Source organism: Oncorhynchus nerka, linkage group LG19, assembly GCF_034236695.1.
Source record: "Oncorhynchus nerka isolate Pitt River linkage group LG19, Oner_Uvic_2.0, whole genome shotgun sequence".
Classification (NCBI taxonomy): domain Eukaryota; kingdom Metazoa; phylum Chordata; class Actinopteri; order Salmoniformes; family Salmonidae; genus Oncorhynchus; species Oncorhynchus nerka.
Window position 1 is genome coordinate 7478588 of NC_088414.1, and position 24759 is coordinate 7503346.

Here is a 24759-nt window from a genome sequence, read left to right on the forward strand (position 1 = left end):
TTCTGGCAGATCCTGGCGGATACTGGCGGATCCTGTCAGACTGGCGGATCCTGGCAGACTGGCGGATCCTGGCACACTGGCGGATCCTGGCTGAATGGCGGATCTAACTGATCCTGGCAGACTGGCGGATCCTGGCCGACTGGCAGATCCTGGCCGACTGGCAGATCCTGGTAGATCCTGGCCGACTGGCAGATCCTGGCCGACTGGCAGATCCTGGCAGGACTGGCGGATCCTGGCTGACTGGCGGATCCTGGCTGACTGGCGGATCCTGGCTGACTGGCGGATCCTGGCTGACTGGCGGATCCTGGCAGACTGGCAGTTCTGGCGGATCCTGGCTGACTGGTAGTTCTGGCGGATCCTGGCCGACTGGCAGTTCTGGCGGATCCTGGCAGACTGGCGGATCCTGGCTGACTGGCGGATCCTGGCTGACTGGCGGATCCTGGCTGACTGGCGGATCCTGGCTGACTGGCAGTTCTGGCGGATCCTGGCTGACTGGTAGTTCTGGCGGATCCTGGCAGACTGGCGGATCCTGGCAGACTGGCGGATCCTGGCTGACTGGCGGCACTGCGCAGACTGGCGGCACCGGCGGCGCTGGGCAGACTGGCGGCACCGCCGGCGCTGGGCAGACTGGCGGCACCGCCGGCGCTGGGCAGACTGGCGGCACTGGCGGCGCTGGGCAGACTGGTAGCTCAGACGGCGCTGGGCAGACGGGTGGCTCAGACGGCGCTGGGCAGACTGGCGGCACTGGGCAGACTGGTAGCTCAGACGGCGCTGGGCTGACGGGTAGCTCAGACGGCGCTGGGCTGACGGGTAGCTCAGACGGCGCTGGGCAGACTGGAGAAAAAGGCTCTGGCAGCGCTGGACTGAGGAGCACTGGTGCCTCTGGAATGAGGGGCTCTGGCGCCTCTGGCATGAGGGGCGGTAGCTCTGACAGCGCCGGACAGGCGGGAGACTCTGGCTGCGCTGGAGAGAAGGAAGGCTCCGGCAGCGCTGGACAGGCGGGACGCACTGTAGGCCTGATGCGTGGTGCTGGCACTGGTATGCCGTGCATACTATGCCAAGCCAACAGCTTTCTTTCTACTCTGTCCAATACATCCTCCACACTCTCAGACTCAGCACTCTGCTTCGCCGACAACTCCAATTCCATCCATGGCTCTGCCCAGGGTCCTTTTCCGTCAAGGATCTCCTCCCAAGTCCATTTATCCAAATAGTGCAGCCTCTCCCACTGCTGCTGCTGCCTCTGTTGCTTCTCCTGCTGCTGCCTTTGCTGCTGCTGCTGTTGCTCCTGCCTCTGTTTACCACGCCGCTTGGTCCTTGTTGAGGTGGGTGATTCTGTAAGGGTTTTCTTCTGGTGAAAGAGAGGCGGACCAAAATGCAGCGTGGTGGTTATTCATGTTTTTAATAAAGACGACTATACATGAACAGACTATACAAAACAAGAAAAGTGAAAACCTAAACAGTCCTATCTGGTGCAAACACAGAGACAGGAACAATCACCCACAAAACCCAACACAAAACAGGCTACCTAAATATGGTGCCCAATCAGAGACAATGACTAACACCTGCCTCTGATTGAGAACCATATCAGGCCAAACATAGAAATAGACAAACCAGACACACAACATAGAATGCCCACCCAGCTCACGTCCTGACCAACACTAAAACAAGGAAAACACATACGAACGATGGACAGAACGTGACACCACCGGTGGAATTAGGGTGACCACATCTAAAAAGCCCAAATTTGTCAGTGCTTGCATCCATAGGGCAGTCTATGGATTTGAGGGTGGTTACATTTCTCCAGCCCCATCGCTTAGCTTTTTACCAAAACTGGCAGGGAGAATGTTTGTGGATGTTTCAATTAAAGATTGCTGCTTTAAACATCTTTAATAGAGTAACTGTGTTGTTATACGATGCAATCCTTTAGTGAGTCAGTTCGTTTTGTGCCATTAATATAAGGCCAAAAATCGAGAACAAAATTCTTAGTATTGCAAAAAAGTACAATTTGGGGGGTGTAATTTTACCCCTATTTCGTGACATCCAATTGGTAGTTAGTCTTGTTCCAGCTCCCCTACAGACTTGGGTGAGACGAAGGTCGAGAGCCATGAATCCTTCGAAACTGTCACGCCCTGACCATATATTTCTATGTTGGTTAGGTCGGGGTGTGACTAGGGTGGGTCATCTAGGTCATTATATTTCAATTTTGGCCTGGTATGGCTCCCAATCAGAGGCAGCTGTTTATTGTTGTCTCTGATTGGGGATCATATTTAGGCAGCAATTTCCCCTTTGTGATTTGTGGGATCTTGTTTATGTTTAGTTGCTGGTTAGCACTGCATTGTTGTCACGGTTCGTTTATTCTTTATTTTGTTTTGTATTTGCTTAAAGATTCACTTTCATTAAAATATGTGGAACTAAACATTCCCTGCGCCTTGGTCCGATCATTATTATTTCGAACATCGTGACAGAAACACCACCCTGCCAAGCCGCTCTGCTTCTTGACACACTGCTCGCTTAACCCGAAAGCCAGCCACACCAATGTGTCGGGAAGAAACACTGTCCAGCTGGTGACCGTCGCCAGCTTGCAGGGGCCCGGCCACCACAAGGAGGGCCAAGTAAATGGGACAAGAAAATCCCTGCTGGCCAAACCCTCCCCTAAAACATCAACCCAAAAGGTTAAACAAAATAGTGTAAGGAAATCATTTTGAGATTTCACGTGAAAGTTTTTAACATGTGAAACTGCAATTAATCTAATCTTAAGTGAAAACATTTTATTCTCCTCACATGTGAAAAGGTGGTGTTAAACTCTAAATTGAATACATGTGAAAATATCACGTGTAAAATTTAAGTTCAATATGTGAAAACGGCTATTGCAAATTTGACATGTTTTTTTGTAATGGAGATGCCTGCAGTATGTCGTTCTGACAACAGCTTGCCATCTCTGGCCCTATCCTCAGCGTCAGGCTAGAAGTGATGTTTACAGCACCAGTTACGCCTCACTTGAGCAACGTTGTCAAGCACTTAACCCCACCTAACAGGCTGACCTCCGATGAGGACCCTGGGAAATAAACTATTGAATCTTCACTGAATAGGGTAATTGTGCCTGAGAAGTCAACTCACATTGATTTACATGTAATACAGATGCGGTAGGTTCTCTATGGTATTTAGGTTCTCTGTGGCGTTGTTGTTTTTGTTGCTGCTATAGGAAATTGTATACATCTCTAGGCTAATGTTGAACATTTCACATTATCATAGCTATTCAATGTCAATCCACTCTGTGGAGCATTAGTCCATGAAGCGGATGGGAGATGTTTGAGATGTGAGAGAGGCTGACGACGTATTGTATTCTGCACAATGCTGTGTACTACTGTATATACCAATTACCGCTGTATATACCAATGCTCAATCAAAGTGGTATGTTAACACATAATCATGTAATCGATGGTGTGTCTAGTAGGTGTGCCCAAGGGCTAGCGGATACATACACACACACACATGCACACACACACACGTATATAGATAGACATGCGCTAGTGATGCTCGGGTAAGCTGTTTGTTCACTCACACACGCACACAATTGTTAATAACCCATCAGCAACCGCCCGATTATGTGTGATGAAGTGAAAATCTGAGGCCTGTACCTGACCATAACCAGCAAATATAGAAAATGCGCAGTGGGCTACAGTCAGAGACAGCAGAATGATTTTTTTGCCTCATTTAGATATGTTTATGCTTATAATTTCAGATATTTTGTAAGGCTATTTGTTAGTCAACTGGTCTATAATTGGATACATGCAGCTTCTCTTCTGTCGTTATGTGTTCCCCTAGAAGACTAAAGAAACCCATGCTCACCAGAATACATTAATACATCGATAGAATGAATGCTTTAATCGAGTTGACATCAGTAAAGTTTTCTTCTACATTTCTGCTTGTTTTGCAGAGAAAATGTGTTTAGGGAGAGGAGAGAAAATTCAATAACAAAAAAATGTGAAAAGGTGAAATTTTCTGCACAAAATTGCCAACTGACATTAGTTTGAACAGTTGTAAGGAAATACAAAACGGTGAAATCGACCCAAAATGTTTCAGCTTGGATGCATATTTTATGTCGTTGAAATACTATCTGCTTTTATGATGCTGGTAAAGATAGCACCTATACAGACCGTCCTTAACTGCCAGTAGCAGTGCATGGATAAAATCACCGAGGAAGCCAAGCCAGAAAAAAAGCATATTACAACCTATGTGTTGTGATAATTGTGTTGTTTGCTCTTTAACCTGTTAGTTCATATAACTTGCCACTGTGCTATAAAGGCCTAAGGCAGAGACAATAAGAGACAGAGTGGCAGAATACATTTGACCAAGCCTTTGTTTCATCACAAACCGGAGAGCAACATCTGTCTGGTGGAGTCCACAAAGCATATTGCAGGTAACAAACAGTTACATGACCTACAGCACGGTCAAGCAAGTTAATGTTTCTGACAGTTTTGGACTACTGAACAACTATTGATTTAGAACCACAGAGAGTTTCCACAAGTCGCAAAGAAAACAGGAGCTGCCTCCACTATTTCAACTTCAACATTTCTACATCATTAAATCAACTATGCTTAGTCTAATACAGTGACAATCAATGTGTGCTAAGTAAAATATGTGTGTGTGTGTGTGTGTGCATTCATGCTTAAGCATTGCTTTCTGTTTGGGGTTTTAGGCTGGGTTTCTGTACAGCACTTTGTGACATCGGCTAATGTAAAAAGGGGATTATAAATACATTTGATTGATTGAATTTATTTTAAACGTGTTGAAATGCCAATATCTTCCCCCTCCTCTCTTTCATGTTGACAAAACGTTATATGACTCTGTCATACAGTACACGCTTTTAGATTTTTGTTGTCCTAGGCTACCCGGCTAAATTTCTTGCTCGCTAGCCTAACTTCCTCTCATGGGCAACGATGAGCCAGCTAGTTAACATTAGCCCACTACATCTAGCTACATATTGAACTTCCATTCTCTCAGGCCAGGAGAACAATGTATGAGTTTATGGTTAGATCAGAATCTATGTTATAATCATTGGCCAGTACAGAGAAGTAAAACCCCAAATCTGAATCTCTATCTCCAACACAACGTTGTCAATGACATTTAACTTTTGATGTGATGTGATTGGTGTGAAGCCAAATCCAAACTGGCTTCCCTTCACTCTTTTTTTTTTGGTGCACCAGGACCGTTCATAGTTCAGCTCACTCAGTTTAGCTTAATGATGATTGGCTATTATTTTATACATTTTTTTATCAAGGGAGGACAAATGTTCGCTACACATACAGAGACAGAGGGGCACTGTTTCACTCGCTCAGATGCTGTCTCTGGTGAGAAATTCAGCCTCTTGTGAATTGAAGGTAAATTATGAATCAGAGAGACGAAAGATAAATTGTGTATGTTTTTTTCTTGGTCAATGTTTTGTCGAAACCTGGCTTCCCTTGGCATCCATGAATACACCACACTGCTAACTGCAGATTTGCATTTTCTCAAGATGCTGAAAAAATGTATCATATTTCTCCACTCCTGTTTCCGAGTGTATCATTTGGTGTATAATTTTACTGCAAGAAATGCTTATTTCTGACAGTTGGCTACAGTTCCCTTGAAGTGCTATATTTGAAGGCCTATTTGAAGTCTCCATATTGTGACTGTCGAATTTGTAGCCTATAGCTCCTCAGAATCATCAGTCTGCCACCGCCTCTGCCTCGGCGGACGAAGGCGGCATTATGCTTCACATTCCATTTGACCACTTCAACAAATCTTTACCAAACATAATTTTTCTGTCCCTTCTCTTTATTTGATTTCTTTATATATATTTTTGATTTCACTTCCTTCTTTTCTTCCTTTGACAATAAACTAAATCATACATAGACCAAAATAACACAGCTTAACATTTACATACATACAGTACACCTCCACAAACACTAATGGACTCTTTAATTTCAAATCTCCATTTCGCAGCTTTCTCTTACTGAACTTTTTCTGCAAGTTCCCAAAAGCAGTTGGTGATTGGTGTGGTGAGCATACCGTTAGGCCCTGAAGACCTAAAGTTTAGGCTTACACACTAATGACAGATAGCCTAAAACATATTAAAGGAAACACCTCAATGTAGCCTGTATATATAGATATTCCACAATTATACATGTATGGATTTTATAATGCATTGTTTTATCTTTATTCAACCCACCTGCACACAATATTTAATGACCTTAGAAGCCCATCCCGCGCGAGTTATGAGTCAACCCGCGCTAGTGCATGTCTCTCTCTCTCTCTTTCATTCTCTGCCCCAAAACTGAGAGCTATTGGCTTGCGCGCCTTAATTATTTCACTCTCTCTCACAGTTTGCCCGACCGCCGACACACAGACACCGCGCTCCATCTGTCTGTATTGTGAAGCAGAGATGCAGTCGCTGTTCGCCATCCTCGGCGACAGACTGGCCCTGTGTAAACGTTATCAGTGCAGGGTAACCTGTTACTGGTGACAGTCTACGACGACAAATGATCGAGACCCTCGCGCAGCATACCCGGGTCAGATTGGGAGGAAGACGACCGGCGCAATGATGGGACAGTTTTCGGGGGTATGGTACCGGAGTTTGGTCATCCTCTTGTTTCTCGGTTTGCAGTTCCCGGCCACGGCGGCACGAGGTAAGAACAGTTCAGAATGGGTTATTCTTGTTTTTGCCAGAACAGCTGTGTGTTGTGCGAGTGCAGGAATTTGCACGTGCACTATAGATTAGTCAGGGTGTGTTCTATGGTATCCAATCGCACAAACTAACGGTACTATGCTTAACTTTGTCAATATTATTTTTGGTATTGTAAACCTATTTTAATTGCTTTCCCTTCTTACGTCAACGTCCGCAAATATAGAATACCTATCGTATGCAAAATAGTTATAGGCTACAAATAATGTTTCGTCATATCTGACCCTAGGCTAATTATCTTAGAAAAAAGGGTTCCAAAAGGGTGATTTTGCTGTCCCCATAGAACCCTTTTTGGTTCCAGTTAGAACCATTTTTGTTTCCATGTAGAACCATTTCTACAGTGGGTTCTACATGGAAACAAAAATTGTTCTAGGTAGAACCCAAAACGGTTCTACCTGTAACCAAAAAGGGTTCTTCAAAGGGTTCTAGAAAGCATTTTTTAAGAGTGTAGGGAGTAAGACAATAACGCAGTGTATTCTGTCGGCCCACACCGAAGAAGGCAGCCGCGACAATAAATCATACAACAATATTCAAGATACTACTGACTGGTTGTTGGTCATGATCCAAATGTTTCTCAGCGATAGACGCCTTTTGGCTTTTGAATTAAAACACAATATTCAAGATACTACTGACTGGTTGTTGGTCATGATCCAAATGTTTCTCAGCGATAGACGCCTTTTGGCTTTTGAATTAAAACACATTGATTGTGCACAGCGGGGGAACCGCTCGGCCAGTTCTTCCATGCGTTGACATGTGTTGCTGTGATGGTCTCTCCGGGAGAATGATGGGTTCACATCCCAAAACACTGCTCTTTGAAGTAATGCATAGTCGATAGTGACAGCTCAGACATATTGGCTTGAGTTAGACTTGTGCTATTGGGGTGGCAGGAAGCCTAGTGGTTAGCGCGTTGGGTCAATAACCAAAAAGTTGCTGGATCGAATCCTCGAGCTGACAAGGGGGGAAAAAACTGTCGTTCTCCCTCTGAACAAGGCAGTTAACCCACTGTTCACCGCTAGGCTGTTGTAAATAAGAATTTTTTCTTAATTAACTGACTTGCCTAGTTAGATGAAGGTTATATTTGAAAAAACAACACCTCTTTGGATAATTACATCATGTGCTTCTTATTTTTACTATGAAAAGATTACATGAAATAGGCAACACGTTGAAAACAATACTATTCGGGTAGTTAGGCTGTTAGGCACGATTCAACTCCTGCTATAGGTCTCACTATGGACCCTATCACATGCTCTCCTCCCTACCTTGACCTCTTGACACCCACTTATAGCCTATCATGTCTTATAGTGAGTCATTTGCTAGTCAATTACCAAATTAGCCTTAAGGATTTTATTAATGCATATCAAGTATGGAAAGAAACTGAACCTGAGTAATATACATATTAGATTAGGGCTCTATTCAGTGGTTTAGCTTTTTGAGGCTGATAGTTGAGATAGTGTGAGGTATTCTACTGTGTATTGGCAGACAGAAGTTCATTAATAAGGAATTGGGCCCATCCTTTTAAGCTTGTATATAACCCTTATTGTCGTTTTCACTCTTCCCTCCTCTGTCGTTTTTCTCCTCATTCTTACTCTCTTGGCACCAGAAGCTTCAGAAACCTAATGAATTTTGTTGTTCTACATCCCAATAGAGGACATTGATATCTCCAGACCATTGATAATCTGATCAGATCCTATGTATGCTCACCCAGCCTTGGGTGATAATATCCTAATGCCGGTTCCCGACCGTGTGATATTGTTCTGTTATGTGTACTTATTTCATGATCCACTATATCAGAGACACAATTGAGACAGCCTGCAGGTGTATAGTAAATGGAGTGATCTGAGTACTGGGGTTGAGGAGAGAAAAGAGAGAGACACACAGCACCAGCGGCAGGTTTGACAGGGCCGTTTGATGTTTCAGTTGCGACTCTTGCCATCTGATATATATATAGAGAGAGAGGGGGGAGAAAGTGAGGGGCAGTGAGATAGAGAGAGAGAGAGATATGAATAAAGGGCTACAGAGAGGAGTCGTCTGTGGGAGAACCCATGTTTTATGTATCCCAAATATGTCAACCCGTCTCTCCAGCCACCTCTTTGATTTAACTGACATTTAACACGAGAGGAATTCATGAGCTCAATATGGAGAGGATGCATGGGATTATCCACGATTTTTTTTCTTCTCCTTTTTTTGAGACAAATCTAATTTTATTTGCCACTTGCACCGAATACTATTGGTGTAGATAATAATAAGAGTACGAATAAAGAACAGAGTAGCAGCATATGATGAGGGTGAAAGTGTGTGTGTGTGTGTGTATGTAGTGTATGTGAATTAGAGGTCGACCGATTAATCGGAATGGCCGATTAATTAGGGGCGATTTCAAGTTTTCATAACAATCGGAAATCAATATTTTTGGACACCGATTTGGCCGATTTTAACTTTTTTTTAATATATGTATTTTTAAACACCGTTATCTAATCTTTATTTAACTAGGCAAGTCAGTTAAGAACACATTCTTATGTTCAATGACGGCCTAGGAACGGTGGGTTAACTGCCTTGTTCAGGGGCAGAACAACAGATTTTTACCTTGTCAGCTCGGGGATTCAATCTTGTAACCGTTAACTAGTCCAATGCTCTAAACACCTGCCTCTCATTGCACTCCACGAGGAGCCTGCCTGTTACGCGAATGCAGTAAGCCAAGGTAAGTTGCTAGCTAGCATTAAACTTATCTTATAAAAAACAATCAATCAATCAATCATAATCACATGTTAATTAAAAGGAACCACCAGCTTTCATATGTTCTCATGTTCTGAGCAAGGAACTTAAACGTTAGCTTTCTTACATGGCACATATTGCACTTTTACTTTCTTCTCCAACACTTTGTTTTTTCATTATTTAAACCAAATTACTTCCAGACACAAATGAGAGAACAGCTCACTGACCATTTTACTCGCCATAGCTAGGCTGTTTTTATATTATGCAGAGCATTGGTGACTGTAACTGCTGCCGGCAACAATTTACGCTTTTTTGCCAACGTTTACTGACACCGGCCATATTCAACGTTCGTAAATCCGTCAGTTATTCTGCGCTCTAGCACACTCAGACAAGAGTGCTCTGAAATTGCAGTAGTTAGAGAGAGCGAATTTACCAGCCACTTCTATCAACAGTTGTCGCAGTGACATTTTATTGAAATGGTTACTTGTATAGTGGAGTCTTTTGTTAAGATATGTAGTTAGCTAGCTAGGTAAACAATTAACCATAATCCTTGCTCATTACTTCCCTGCTTTAGGCTATAACTAGCAAAGCAAATGGCTCTGAGATACGAATAATAAGATCATACACGCAACGTTAGCTAGCGAGCCAGCCAGCTAACGTTAGCTAGCTAGCTAACATTACACTTGGGGTAACTTGAAATTAAAATTACTTTCTGTCAAAATTAGTAACATGTAATATCTGAAAATGTAGCTAGCTAGAATGTCTTACCCATTGTCACGTGTGCTCCATCTACGACCTCTAGGTCACCAGGCTGCTCATTATGGCGCACACCTGTCACCATCGTTACGCTCACCTGCGTGTCGTCAGATTCACCTGGGCTCCATCACTTCCCTGATTACCTTCCCTATATATGTCACTCCCGTTGGTTCCTTCCCCAGGCGTCATTGTTTCTGTGTCATGTCTGTGCGTTGTTCGTGTTTCTTGTTTTGTATTTAGTTGCATTTATTTATTAAAAGACTCACTCCCTGAACTTGCTTCCTGACTCTCAGCGCACTCGTTACACCCATATACATCATGGAGGGACGCTTCTCCCTCTCACGGATGCCATGATTGCCCTGAGTTTAAAGATGTAATCCGGAGACAGGTGTTTTCTCCTCTCCTTAGCTGTCATACTCTAATTCCACTGATTTCAAAACTCGGTCCTCCAGAAAGTGGAGAGCAACACTTACAGTGGCTTGCGAAAGTATTCACTCCCCTTGGCATTTTTCCTATTTTGTTGCCTTATAACCTGGAATTAAAATAGATTTTTGGGGGGGGGGTTTGTATCATTTGATTTAAACAACACTTTGAAGATGCAAAATATTTTTACGGTGAAACAAAAAAGAAATAACTTGAGCGTGCATAATACTTTCAAAACTGCTCCAGCTCCTTCAAGTCGGATGGGTTCCGCTGGTGTACAGCAATATTTAAGACACACCACAGATCCTCAATTGGATTGAGGTCTGGGCATTGACTTGGCCATTCCAAGACATTTAAATGTTTCCCCTTAAACCACTTGAGTGTTGCTTTAGCAGTATGCATTGTCCTGCTGGAAGGTGAACCTCCGTCCCAGTCTCAAATCTCTGGAAGACTGAAACAGGTTTCCCTCAAGAATTTCCCTGTATTTAGCACCATCCTGATGGACAAAAAGCTCAATTTTAGTCTCTTCTGACCAGAGTACCTTCTTCCATATGTTTGGGGAGTCTCCCACATGCCTTTTGGCGAACACCAAACATGTTTGCTTATTTTTTTATTTAAGCAGTGGCTTTTTTCTTGCCACTCCTCCGTAAAGCCCAGCTCTGTGGAGTGTACGGCTTAAAGTGGTTCTATGGACAGATACTGTGGAGCTTTGCAGCTCCTTCAGGGTTCTCTTTGGTCTCTTTGTTGCCTCTCTGATTAATGCCCTCCTTGCCTGGTCCGTGAGTTTTGGTGGTTAGACCTCTCTTGGCAGGTATGTTGTTGTGGTGCCATATTCTTTACATTTTTTTATCATGGATTTAATGGTGCACAGTGGGATGTTCAAAGTTTCTGATATTTCTTTATAACCCAACCCTGATCTGTACTTCTCCAAAGCTTTGTCCCTGACCTGTTTGGAGAGCTCCTTGGTCTTCATGGTGCCACTTGCTTGGTGTTGCCCCTTGCTTAGTGGTGTTGCAGACTCTGGGGCCTTTCGGAACAGGTGTATATATACTGAGATCATGTGACAATTAGATTGCACACAGGTGGATTTTATTTAACAAATTATGTGACCTCTTAAGGTAATTGGTTGCACCAGATCTTATTTAGGGGCTTCATAGCAAAGGGGCTGAATACATATGCACTCACTACTTTTCTGTTTTACATTTTTTGAAACAAGTTATTTTTTTAAATTTCGCTTGACCAATTTGGACTATTTTGTATGTCCATTTCATGAAATCCAAATAAAAATCTATTTAAATTACAGGTGGTAATGCAGCAAAATAGGAAAAATTTCAAGGGGATTAATACTTTTGCAAGGGACTGTACACAATCCATGTCTTATTTGCCTCAAGGCTTAAAAGTCCTTCTTTAACCTGTCTCCTCCCCTTCGTTCTACACAGATTGAAGTGGATTTAACATCAATAAGGGATTGTAGCTTTGACCTCGATTCACCTGGTTAGCATATGTCATGGAAAGAGCAGGTGTTCCTTAATGTTTTGTACACTCATTGTATGTTGCATGAATTCATAATGGGAATACAATAAAATTGGAAAATTATTTAATTCCAACTCTCACAATTTCACACATTTTCAACATATACTGTATTTTCCCCATTCTACGCTTGACAAGCAGTTAACTTATTCCACGACTTGGCACTGCTGTTGTCCCCTCTTCACGACTGTGCAGGTGTGTATGGACCATGTTAAGACGCCAAGGAACTTGAAGCTCTCTACCTGCTCCACTACAGCCCTGTCGATGTGGATAGGGATGTGCTCTCCCCTCTTTCTCCTGTAGTCGTCGATCAGCTCCTTGGTCTTACTGACGTTTAGGGAGAGGTTGTTGTCCTGGCACCACACTGCCAAGTCTCTGACCTCCTCCCTGTAGGCTGTTTCATCACCGTTGGTGATTAGGCCTACCACCGTCTTGTCATCAGCAAACTTGTTGATGGTGTTGGAGTTGTGTGTGGCCACCTAGTTGTGGGTGAACATGAAGTACAGGAGGGGACTAAGCACACACTCCTGAGGGTACCCCGTGTTGAGGGTCAGTGTGGAGGAGGTGTTGTTGCCTACTCTCAGCCCCTGAGGGCCGGCCCGTCAGGAAGTCCAGGATTCAGTTGCAGAGGGAGGTGTTCAGTCCCAGAGTCCCAAGCTTGGAGAGGACTATGTTGATGAATTGAGTTATAATCTATGAACAGCATTCTCACAAAGTTATCTCCCCTCTTCTACAGTTGGGAGAGGGCAGTGTGGAGTCCAATAGAGATTGCGTAATCTATGGATCGGTAGGGCAGTATGCGAATTGGAGTGAGTTGGGTTGGGATGATAGTGTCAATGTGTGTCATTACCAGCCTTTCAAAGCACTTCATCATTACAGATGTGAGTGCTACAAGGCGATAGTCATTTAGGTATGTTACCTTGGTTCTTGGGAACAGGGACAATGGTGGTCATCTTGAAACATGTTGGGATTACCGAATGGGACAAGGAGAGATTGAATATGTCAGCCAAAACAATTGTCTGCTGGTCTGCGCATACTCTGAGAACGTGCTCAGGTTTCCCCCTTGGCCATCTGCTTCATCGGACCACTTCCGTATTGAGCGTGTCACTGGTATTCCTGGTTGAACTTTTGTATGTAAACAGAAAGCAGGAAGATAGCGTAATGGTCTGATTTTCCGAAGGGAGTTCTGTATTCAGAATGTGGAGTATATACACTATATATATACAAAAGTATGTGGACACCCCTTCAAATGAGTGAATTCCTCTTGAATTCCCGTTGCTGACGGGTGTATTATATCGAGCACACAGCCATGTAATCTCCATAGACACACATTGGCTGTAGAATAGCCTTACCGAAGAGCTCAGTGACTTTCAACATGGCACCGTCACAGGATGCCTCCTTTCTAACAAGTCAGTTAGTCACATTTCTGCCCTGCTTGAGCTGCCCATGTCAACTGGAAGTGCTGTTATTGTGAAGTGAAAACGTCTAGGAGCAACAAAGGCTCAGCCGAGAAGTGGTAGGCCACACAAGCTCACAGAACGAATGCTGAAGCGCGTAGAATGTAAAAAATCATCTGTCCTCGGTTGCGACACTCACTACCGGGTTCCAAACTGCCTCTGGAAGCAACGTCAGAACAAGAACTGTTCGTTGGGAGCTTCATGAAATGGTTTTCCATCGCCGAGCAGCCACAAAGAAGCCTAAAATCACCATGCACAATGCCAAGTGTCGGCTGGAGTAATGTAAAACTCTCCGGCAATGAACTCAGGAGCAGTGAAAACGCGTATTCTGGAGTGATGAATCATGCTTCACCATCTGGCAGTCAGACGGACAAATCTGGGTTTGGCGATGCCAGTTAGAACGCTACCAGCCCGAATGCATAGGGCCAAATATAAAGTTTGGTGGTGGAGGAATAATGGTCTGGGGCTGTTTTTCATGGTTCGGGCTAGGCCCCTTAGTTGCAGTGAAGGAAAACGTTAACGCTACAGCAGTCAATGACATTCTAGACAATTCTGTGCTTACAACTTTGTGGGAAACAGTTTTGGGAAGGCCCTTTCCTGTTTCAACATGACAATGCCCCGTGCACAAAGCGCGGTGCATACAGAAAAGTTTTTTGTTGAGATTGTTGTGGAAGAACTTGACTGGCCTGCACAGAGCCCTGACCTCAACCTCATCTGGGATGAATTGGCACGCCGACTGCAAGCCAGGCCTAGTTGCCCAACATCCGTGCCCTAATTCACTAATACTCTTGTGACTGAATGGAAGCAAGTCCTCGCAGCAATGTTCACAATCTAGTGGAAAGCCTTCCTAGAAGATTGGAGGCTGTTATAGCAGCAAAGGGGGGACCAACTACATATGAATGTCCATGATTTTGGAATGAGATTTTCGACGAGCAGGTGTCCACATAGTTCTGGCCATGTACTGTATGTGGAGCAATCATGACACAATTTTCTTTATTGCATGCTTTCAGGGGCACTATTTTGGGGGGAATTGTGTCTCTCCTGTCCCCATATGCCTCTCTCTGCCACATTTCTTGGATATGGCCAAGCTTGGCAATAGCGACAGAGCAATAGCGTTGTGACAATGTAGCTCTGATTTAATTACTTTCCATGAGTATGAACATTTTACATGGAAAGTCAGCCAAACCCCTCAAATTAAACTAATCTAATCAAAGATATGACTCACTCGGGGTGAATTGGATTGAAACACGATGGAGAAAGGTTCCCATTCATTATGGTAGGAATAATATGTACAGATGCAATATGTAGATACTGTATCAACCTGTTGTTTTCCAATTTAGATCCACACATTTTTAAACCCCCAATTTCACATGAGAAGAGTCCTTTTCTTTACCAGTGGGACACCAACCACAGTACAAAATAATACAAGGCCTACTCCGTACCATCATGATAAGATGATGGACTCCATTCAAGTCCAGCTTTAGAGATTTTACTCAGTTACCGCAAAAACATCATAATGAGCCATACAATCTCCTTTTGAAATATATGTCAGGCAGTTACATTATTAGTATTGATTAATTTCAAGATGAGGTTGTAGTTTACACCCTGATATTAGGCTAATTATATACTCTATAGGCAGTTTTTAAAGCAGTGTGTGAGTGAAGGGTGTTTCCATGAAATAAACAGTAATTACATATATTAACACAAACCTGAAATTAGTCTTTCCATATTCTGATGTTGACACAAAACATCCTAGAACCAAATTGCACAAGAACGTGTGTGTGAGTGCGTCTGCGTGTGTCTGTGTGTGTGAGTGCGTCTGTGTGCGCGCGCGTGTGTGTGTGTGTGTGTGGTCTTCCCTGGTTCCATTGGCATTGGATTGAATGTACTGTAGCAGAATATTCTGTGAGGATATTGAGTTGGAATGACAATAGTGTGCAGTGCAGTGTGTGTGGATTAATACAGAATCTTGTTTGTTTGGATTTGTTTCTCCGTGGGGTTTCTTTGAAGGCTTAGAGGAGCTGTTGTCATTACAAACCTCTGCTGTGACCCACCTCCTCACTGTTTTGTGTGTGTGTTTTGTGTGTGTGTGTGTGCACTCCATTAATGATCGTTTCAATGTAAAGTTTACCCCAATTATTTGACTGGTTGATTGTTTGGTCGTTAGGCTGTTGGTCGACCGACATTGTTTTAGTCGAGCAGTAACATATATATATATACTGTGGGCCTAGACTAAAAGACCATTTATGCTTGATCTGAAAAGGGGTTTGGAGGCTCCATCTGGAGGGTGCGACGCAATTGTCGAGTCTCCAGAGGCATGCAGAGGCCAAATCGAGCGCCATACCGCATCGCCATGTGCCTACCAAATTTTGTGCCAATGTGGAGGGCTCTATATAGCTAATTGACATGATTGGTTGATGGTAGGTGGGGGCAGTACATCCTTTATAAACACAAACTCACTTCCTTGACAACAGCTCTGCACTGCTCCGCAAAGCGCGATAAGTATGAATGCCCTGACTTCTGCTGAGGCCAGATCACGGTAAGTATTGCATGGCTAATGCAGAAGTCAGATTGACCAATGCACTTCTCTCCAGAATCTCCCGCCAATTTGTGCACATTCGTTTCATAACTTCATGGTGTGAAATGTTTGTGTTTGATTGTTAGTGTATTTCAATTCCCCATTACATACATCACCAGTTTTACATGTACTGTTAATTCCTATAATTTCTAATATACAATGTTTGTTACTTTGGTTACGGTAATTTCTGTTAATACATTCAATATTATTATTCCAGTCTTCCCGTTGGAGTGGACACATTGTTTGCAGAGTGCCCAACCTATGCTACACTTGTGAGTCACAAGTGTTTGTTTATGTCATTCCCATTTACGAGTTTTGTCAATTTAGTCATTGTCATTCTTTTGTTTGGACTCCTGTCATTGTTGAGTAAGTACGTGCACGCATAGAAGTAGGCCTATAGGTTACCTGGCCTGCGCGCAAATGTAGGCATACAAATCCACCCATTTGGGGATCTGATAGTATTTCTAATTGGCTTAACTCACCACCACTAATGACCTGTGGAGCATCTCAAAGTAACGTTTTCCTCATCTCAAACAGCAAGCAAACAAAGTCGTTTTTTTATTGTTTTGTTTTTAGTTTCTTTCACCCCCCTTTTCCCCATAATTTTGGGAAAGGCAAAGGTCGAGATCCGTGCATCCTCCGAAACACGACCCTGCCAAGCTGCACTGCTTCTTGATACAGTGCTCGCTTTACCCGGAAAACCAGCTGCACCAATGTTTGAGGAAACACTGTACACCTGGCTACCGTGTCAGCGTGCATACACCCGGCCCGCCACAGGATTCGCTAGAGCGCGATGGGACAAGGACATCCCAGCCGGCCAAACCCTCCCCTAACCCGGACGACACAGGGACAATTGTGTGCCACCTCATGGGCGATGCAGTGCCTTAGACCGCTGCGCCACTCGGGAGGCCCAGTATGAAATGGAAAAAATGTGAAATGGAAAAAATGTCATGCTCTGATCCAGTGGAAAAGTCATAAAATAGGCTTACACGATTACTTCTTATCAGTGCTTGACTTGGACTGAAATAGGTTCTGGTACTCACTTTGGGTGCTGATAATGTTTATATTTAGGTGCGGGAGCTCCACAATACTTTTTAGCTAATATTCTATAAGAGGAACAGGAGCTCAAGCAGTACAGAATTGGAGGTGCCGGTATTTGGCTCCGGTGAGCTCCTGCCCAAGTCAAGCATTGTTTCTTATCCCTTGCGCAAATAACCAACAGCTGTGTCTGGCCAGAGCTCACTGGCACTGGAAACTCTGAGGTGCCAGAATATTTAATACAATGTTGCAAGTTCGCTAGTGCAAGCCTAGGGCCAGACCCAAGTTAATAGTTGATACAATGTTTCAAGTTCATTGATTTATGGGATATTTATTTTTATCAGGATATTTTCTACCTGCAGGCTGCAATGTTTTTATTTGTCTTTTTTTTACATTAGTAATTGGCAATGGCAGTAGAAGTTAGTTTTTAGGTTTGTATCATTTTCATTTAGATTTGAAATGAAGTCTGTTTTACCACATGATAATGCTAAATGTAATTTCACGGAAAATTTTGAAAACCGTAACTGGCACCCATATCTGTAGAAATGGTAAGATAAATTGGCTTTCCACATGAAAAAGGTTGCCGACTCCTCGTGTAGCCTATTACTGGCAACTTCAGGAGAGTAATGGCACAATCTACGAAGGCCAGCAGTATCAGGAATAGTTGGGCCAGGTAAATATTTTTGTTCTTCTGGTTATCTAGATATCTTGCGCCCTCTTGAGGCATTTGTCTTATTTCATCAAACCTTAACACCTTGATCACACCGACAGCGTCATTGCGCAAAATGGTAGGCAGCATCATCTAGATATGCGTGCAACAAAAGTTCAACATTCACCTTCTGCTACCATTTCTGTCCAGCCGTCTACGCATACAGTTTGACGTGTAGGTTAGATAAATCCAACGTACTCACAGAATTCCCTACAATTGCCTCTGCAACGCAATGCTGCAAGGCAAATGCAGCGTTTCATTGGAAATGAATGTACTTCTGGTGTACCAAAATGCAATGACGCTGTCGGTGTGATCGAGGCAGATGCTTAAAGCATCAGACAAGCTCAATGCATATAGTTGATTTCATTAAAACACATTGGGTGTGTGTAGTGGCATGTATCCTAGTGGTTAGAGCGTTGGACCAGTAATTGAAAGGTTGCAAGATCAAAACCCTGAGCTGACAAGGTAAACATTTGTTGTTCTACCCCTGAACAAGGTAGTTAAACCCATTGTTCCTAGGCTCTCATTGAAAATAAGAAGTTGTTCTTAACTCACTTGCCTAGTTAAATAAATAAATGGAAAAATACACATTTAAACATTTCAAACAATGGATTGGTCAAAAGAACTTACAACTTCAATGTCAAGCCCTTAGAATTCTCCTCTCCACATTCATACTCTTTTTACCGGTCTCTCCCTCTCTCTCTCTCTCTCTCGCTCTCTTTCTTTCTTTTTACTTCTACTTCTACTCCTCTCTCTCACTCTCTCCTTACCTCTCTGCCCCCCTCCGCCAGTGGGAAACGCTTAACTGTCCAGAAAGCTTTCATTTCATAAATATATCTTCCCTTTCTCCTCCGTGTTTTTTTCTCTCCCTCCCTCGCAGCTTCTGTCAGTGTAATTTGGTTTCAGCAGATTGTTGCTGTGACAAATGCTTAGGCTCTGGAGCCATTCCACAGCTCACCTGATGGAGGGAGGAAGACAGAGTGGGATAGAGGGACGGATGGAAAGATAAGAGGACTCGGCAGAGGGGAAGGCAGGAGGTTTAGAGAGTGGCATGCCGGGGTATCTGATGTTATCCCTCATTGCCACGGCAGCATTCATCAATAACAGCAACCATCTGTCATCATGCTCCCTGACAAATACATTTGGAGAGTAATCAAAAGCAAATAGAAATGTGCTGACTTTGAGGGCTGAGAAGGGAAAGAGGTGTGTGTTTGGAAAGGTTTTGATCCCGGGAAGGGAGAAAGTAAAGATTGGTGCCTAGATGAATCAATGAGAATGCACTTTGACAACATTGATACCTTTCAAATCAAATATAATTGTATTTGTCACATGCTTGCAAACAACAGATGTAGACTAATAATGAAATGGTTACTTACGAGAAAAAAAGACAAATAAAATAAAAATAGTAACACAGGGAATAACAATAACTTGGCTATATACACGGGGTACCAGTACCAGGTCGATGTACAGGGGTACGAGGTAATTGAGGTAGATATGCACATATAGGTAGGGATAAAGTTAATAGGCAACAGGATAGATAAACAGTAACAGCAGTGTATGTGATCGAGTCAAAAGAGTTGGTGCAAAAAGGGTCAATGCAGATAGTCGGTGTTAACTATTTGGTTAACTATTTAACTACTTATCTAACAGTCTTATGGCTTGCTGGTAGAATCTGTTCAGGATCCTGTTGGTTCCAGGCTTGGTGCATCGGTACCGCTTGCCGTGCTTGTAATGCTTAATGCTTATAACACATCCATCTAATATGAAAGATAAAACATTTATCAATTTATGCATCAATACTTTGCTATGCTTATATAAAACAACAATATAAGCTTTGCCATAAACCTTATTATATGAAAGTAGTTTGATGCAATGTGTAGTAATGGGTCAGTGAATTACCTCGACAGCACAAGTTTTCAGAGGATCAACTGTAAAACATTTGAAAACTAAAACATTTGATTTACTGATACAACTCAGTCTAGCAATTTATGGATTTAGCTAAATGATGGACCAGTTCATACATATTTCATAGTGCCTTTGCCCTGTCTGTCTGTCTGTCTGTCTGTCTGTCTGTCTGTCTGTCTGTCTGTCTGTCTGTCTGTCTGTCCCTGTCTGTCTGTCTGTCTGTCTGTCTGTCTGTCTGTCTGTCTGTCTGTCTGTCTGTCTGTCTGTCTGTCTGTCCATCTGTCTTGTCCTCCCAGCCTGATTGGAGCATTTGTGTCAGTGAGGTGCAGCATGAGGGATTTGACATCACACAGGTGTGATCATTCTACAGTGTACGCTCAAACCGGTGTGATTAGAACGCTTATTTAGAACGTCCAGTTATGATTGATGCAATAGTCAGCGTTTGAGCTGGCCGCACTTTTTTCACAGAAACATTTTGCACAATTTTACACACACCTTACAATGTTATGTCCTGAAATGACCAGTTTATTTTTGGATGCAATGTTCAGACGGAAAATGTAGGCTACATTAGTACTAGCGCTAACTGAGGAAAGATTGACGTAACACAAGAGGTCATATTTAGCTAACTCTTGGCTGACAGAAACCATAATATGAATTAGCTAATAGCAATTACTATTTACAATTCATCACATCACAGATAAGCTTACCACTGTTCACAATAATAGAGTAAAACACTTTAAAATGTCAAGTAATCCGACGATACGTAGTTTGTGCGTGCCTACATATTTGTTTTTTTGTGTCAAAGATAAGTGGAGGCAAGATGAGTTTGGTCTGTTTGCAGTATGCATGTTCAAGGGGGTGTGTCATCTACCATCATTCACTTCTGAAAGTTTACTTGAAAGATCAGCCATCACTTCACCTCATGTTGTTATAACATCTTTGGTCTGAGAGACGTTTACATGACACCCAGAATGCATTGTAGGATGTCAACAAACATGGCGGCACACATAAGATGGCAAATAGCTTAGGATTAGCTCATCATAATCAGTACAACCTTAAAAAAATATATTTTACACACATCATTTGTGTCCATTATAATTTATGCAAGAATCGGAATGCATGCTCTTTCACCAGTACTTGAAAACATGAATAGAACAGTAAATACATTATGATCCATACATACGGTATGCTACAGTAGAAATGACAACACAATACACAGAAAATAAGGCTGTCATGGGCGTCGTAAGAAGTAGACCAAGGCGCAGCGTGGTGAGCGTACATTTCCTTTTATTTAAGATAATGTCGCCAACAATACAAAACGACCGTGAAGCTTAACAGGGCATTAGTGCCACTAACAAAGATAACTACCCACACTGAGAGGAGGGAAAAGGGCTACCTAAGTATGATTCCCAATCAGAGACAATGATAGACAGCTGTCCCTGATTGAGAACCATACCCGGCCAACACATAGAAACACAAATCATAGAAATAAAGGACATCGAATGCCCACCCAAATCACACCCTGACCAAACCAAAAAGAGAGGCTCTCTAAGGTCAGGGCGTTATAAAGGCACTTAATTTGATTGGAAGGCACATGCCCAAAGTTATTATTTATAAGGAAAACAACAATGAAGGCAATGCGGGTGCCAACTGGAAAATGTGCCAGGGGGAAAAGTTTGTGAAGGCCTGTTCTGACTGGAGATGTGCAAATCTCTGCATACTTGATCTGGGGAAGTGGTTGGGCTTTTGTCAAAGACAGAAGTTTGTACGGCTCAGTAAAATCTCAAACATAAATTGTCCACAACATTGAAATGGGCTACTTCTATGTGAATTAGGTGGAACACACCTCAATTAAAACTGTTGTCAGAAAATGAAACTTGTTAGAAAATAATATGAAATTGACAAGTTGAAACATAACCTATAGATTATTAACAGGTGGTGTGCCTTGGTTTGAGGGCCTGTTGCGTAACAATCACATTTTGGAACAGTGAGTGCATTCTGACATCACATAAAAAACTCACGCTGGTGCACCATGGCTTGAAAAACCGGCAAAGCACTTCCTTACTTACAATAACATTTCCAAAGCCCTTTGAAGATCTCCCTTATCCTCTCTTTTTAATAGCCAAATCAGAAATGCTCAACTGCAGAATATGCTTTAATGCAATATTAGCATTCAACATCAGCCTTGAACTGAACTGTTCAGAATGCTTCTAGGTTATTCTGGGCAATCATAACTTTAGCTTCCTGTCGAAGGGTGCACGTAATAATCGCTCAATTAAATTCCTATTATTCATCAACACAAAAACATCTTTATTCTAACAACTTACTCGAACTACTTAAAACATCGTCACACTTTCTTTAATTATTTAATTCGCCATGTTACATCCTGTATTACTGTAGGTGATATGGCCCCTGCAGAGCCAGGCACTTTCTTCTTTGAGCTGTGTTTTTCTTCCCAGAGTGTGTTTTGCTTTTGTCAGAGTATTTCAGTGGTTGGATGTATAACAGCAAGCCTCCTGCTGTTCTGCTGTGGTGAGAGACAGAGCACTACGGGACTGAGAGGCACACCTGCTTATGTAGCAGCTGGTGGAGACCGCCCCACGAATCATCGCAAACCTGTCCCCACACTTCCTACCCCGCTCCCTTTCTACCTCCCTCTAGGTAACGCTCTCTGACTGCCTCTCCCCATCTCTCTCTCTCTCTCTCTCTCTCTCTCTCTCTGCTGTGCTGTGCTGTGCTGGTGTCTACGACAGAAAGGTATTATGGGTTTAATCGGCATACAAAAACTGTTTTGCTATGGCACAATAGCACCGGAACTTCAAATGGAAAGGGGGTAGGGCAGGGACGGGGGTGCCATCCATGAGAAGACACAACTCCACTTGTCTGTCTACCCCTGGAGTTCACCCACCGCACATCAGCTTGTTGTTTTCTCCCCGGCGGTCAATAAGTGGGTGGCCCAGGGCCCTCCGGTGCTCAGGGTTGGTGGGTGGACGAGTCGGTTTACTCTGCCGATGACTGTCAACGTAATACCATTTGCTCCCCCTCATTTACATTTAAATGAAAACAAATGACAATTCATTTAAAAGTTAAATATGAGCGAGCGCGGTAACACGAGCCCCCCCCCCCCCCCTCTTTGAATTCCTCCTCTCTTCCTTCCTGTCTATAGGCAGAGGGGATATTGAGTTGAACAGCGTAATCTAAATCTGTTTATCCACTGGGGTACTGTTGTAGGTAATGTTTCCTTTCGATGCTTTTGAGCAACAAGGCCGTGGCAAGGTTACGCGGCATTGAGTAAAGAGGGAACTTTGATGAGTGTCTCCTTCAACCCAAGGACTTCTGTCCACCATTAAGACTGATAACATCTGTTGTTTTCATCAATGCGGAGTTCGCGGACCACATTCATCTAAGGCCACCTTTGTTTTGCAACACAGGCAGGTAGAATCGATAAAGAGCCGTGACTATCTCTGTTTAATTTAATCTCATGCGTTTTAAAGCACTCGCTGCTCTTCCTTCATAGTAGAGGACAAACCAGCCTCGGGCCACAGCGCCCTGCATGACTCTCATAATGTATGTACACATTATTATGGCTAGAGAGAGATTAGTGAAGGAGAAAAGCAGAGAATGACCTCTGCATAAGTTAACATTTACACTCTGGTGCCCTTAAATTGAGATTTTGTCTTCTTATCCCTCTGCTGTGCTCTGTGATCTCTGCTGTTTGAGTGACATGCCCTCATATTGCGCCTAGTCACAGCCTGAATAAATATTTGTTAAAAATATTTATACTAGCAACTGATGAGGTTACCAGCGATGTCAAATGGCCACTGGCGAATGTGCGGTATCCAACAGCGCCAACAACTCTGCAGTCAAGAACTAGTGCGATTGAGCGTTACAAAACGCTGAGTATAAGATAAGTGGCAGTTTGATCCCCTACTCAAAACAGAGTGGCTACACGTGTCCTGACAAAGCCTGTGTTCACCGCAATAAAGCGAACAAACACATCTCAAATTGAAATGTCAAGTTGAACAGCCCTCGAATTGAAATGCGGAAATTGAAAAGAGTGACCAGCAACAGCAGCCTTGATACAGCCTTGATACAGTAACATCGCTTGTGTGGCTGCCTCCACAGGCATAACCAGGCCAGTATCCCACTGGTTGAATCAACGTTGTGTCAATGTAATTTGTCACCGTATTATGAGGTGGAATCTACTTGTCAAATACATTGGATTTGCAAAAAGTCATCAACAGCTGTTTGAGGAAAAGGTGGTGAAATTTCCACCACAGGATGTGGTCATCATGGTAACCAATTTTCAAAATAGACAATGCCTGTTTAAAATATGTTACATTTGTACCTCTGAAACAACATCAGACCTTCAACGTTATGTCCACTAAAATAAAATAAAAAATGCCTGGGCAGCACCTCCTACTGGAGAATTGATCTATATACCGCAGGGTTTTCCAACCTTGTTCCTGTAGAGCTACTGTCCTGTAGGTTATCACTCCAACCCCAATCAAGCACATCTGATTCTAATAATCAGATGGTTGATAAGCTGAATCAGGGGAGCTACTATTGGGTTGGTGCATAAACCTACAGAGGGCAGTGATGTAAATTATTTAAGTAAAAATACTTTGAAGCACTACTTAGGTCGTTTTTGGGGGTATCTGTACTTTACCATTTTTATTTTTGACAACTTTTACTTTACTACATTCCTAAATGGGATAATGTACTTTTTACTCCATTAATTTTCCCTGACACCCAAAAGTACTTGTTACATTTTGAAGGCTTAGCGGGATATGAAATGGTCCAATTCATGCACTTATCAAGATAACATCGCTTGTCATCCGTACTGCCTCTGTCTGGAGGACTCACTTAACACAAATGCTTCGTTTGTAAATTGTTGGAGTGTACCTCTGGCTATCCATAAATAAATAAAAAA

General features: G+C 43.0%; 1 pseudogene; it reads left to right on the plus strand.

Moving 5' to 3' along the window:
• Positions 1-6374: 6374 nt before the first annotated feature.
• The window catches only part of LOC115146884 (netrin receptor UNC5D-like), a 349654-nt pseudogene continuing 331269 nt past the window's right edge, over positions 6375-24759 (plus strand).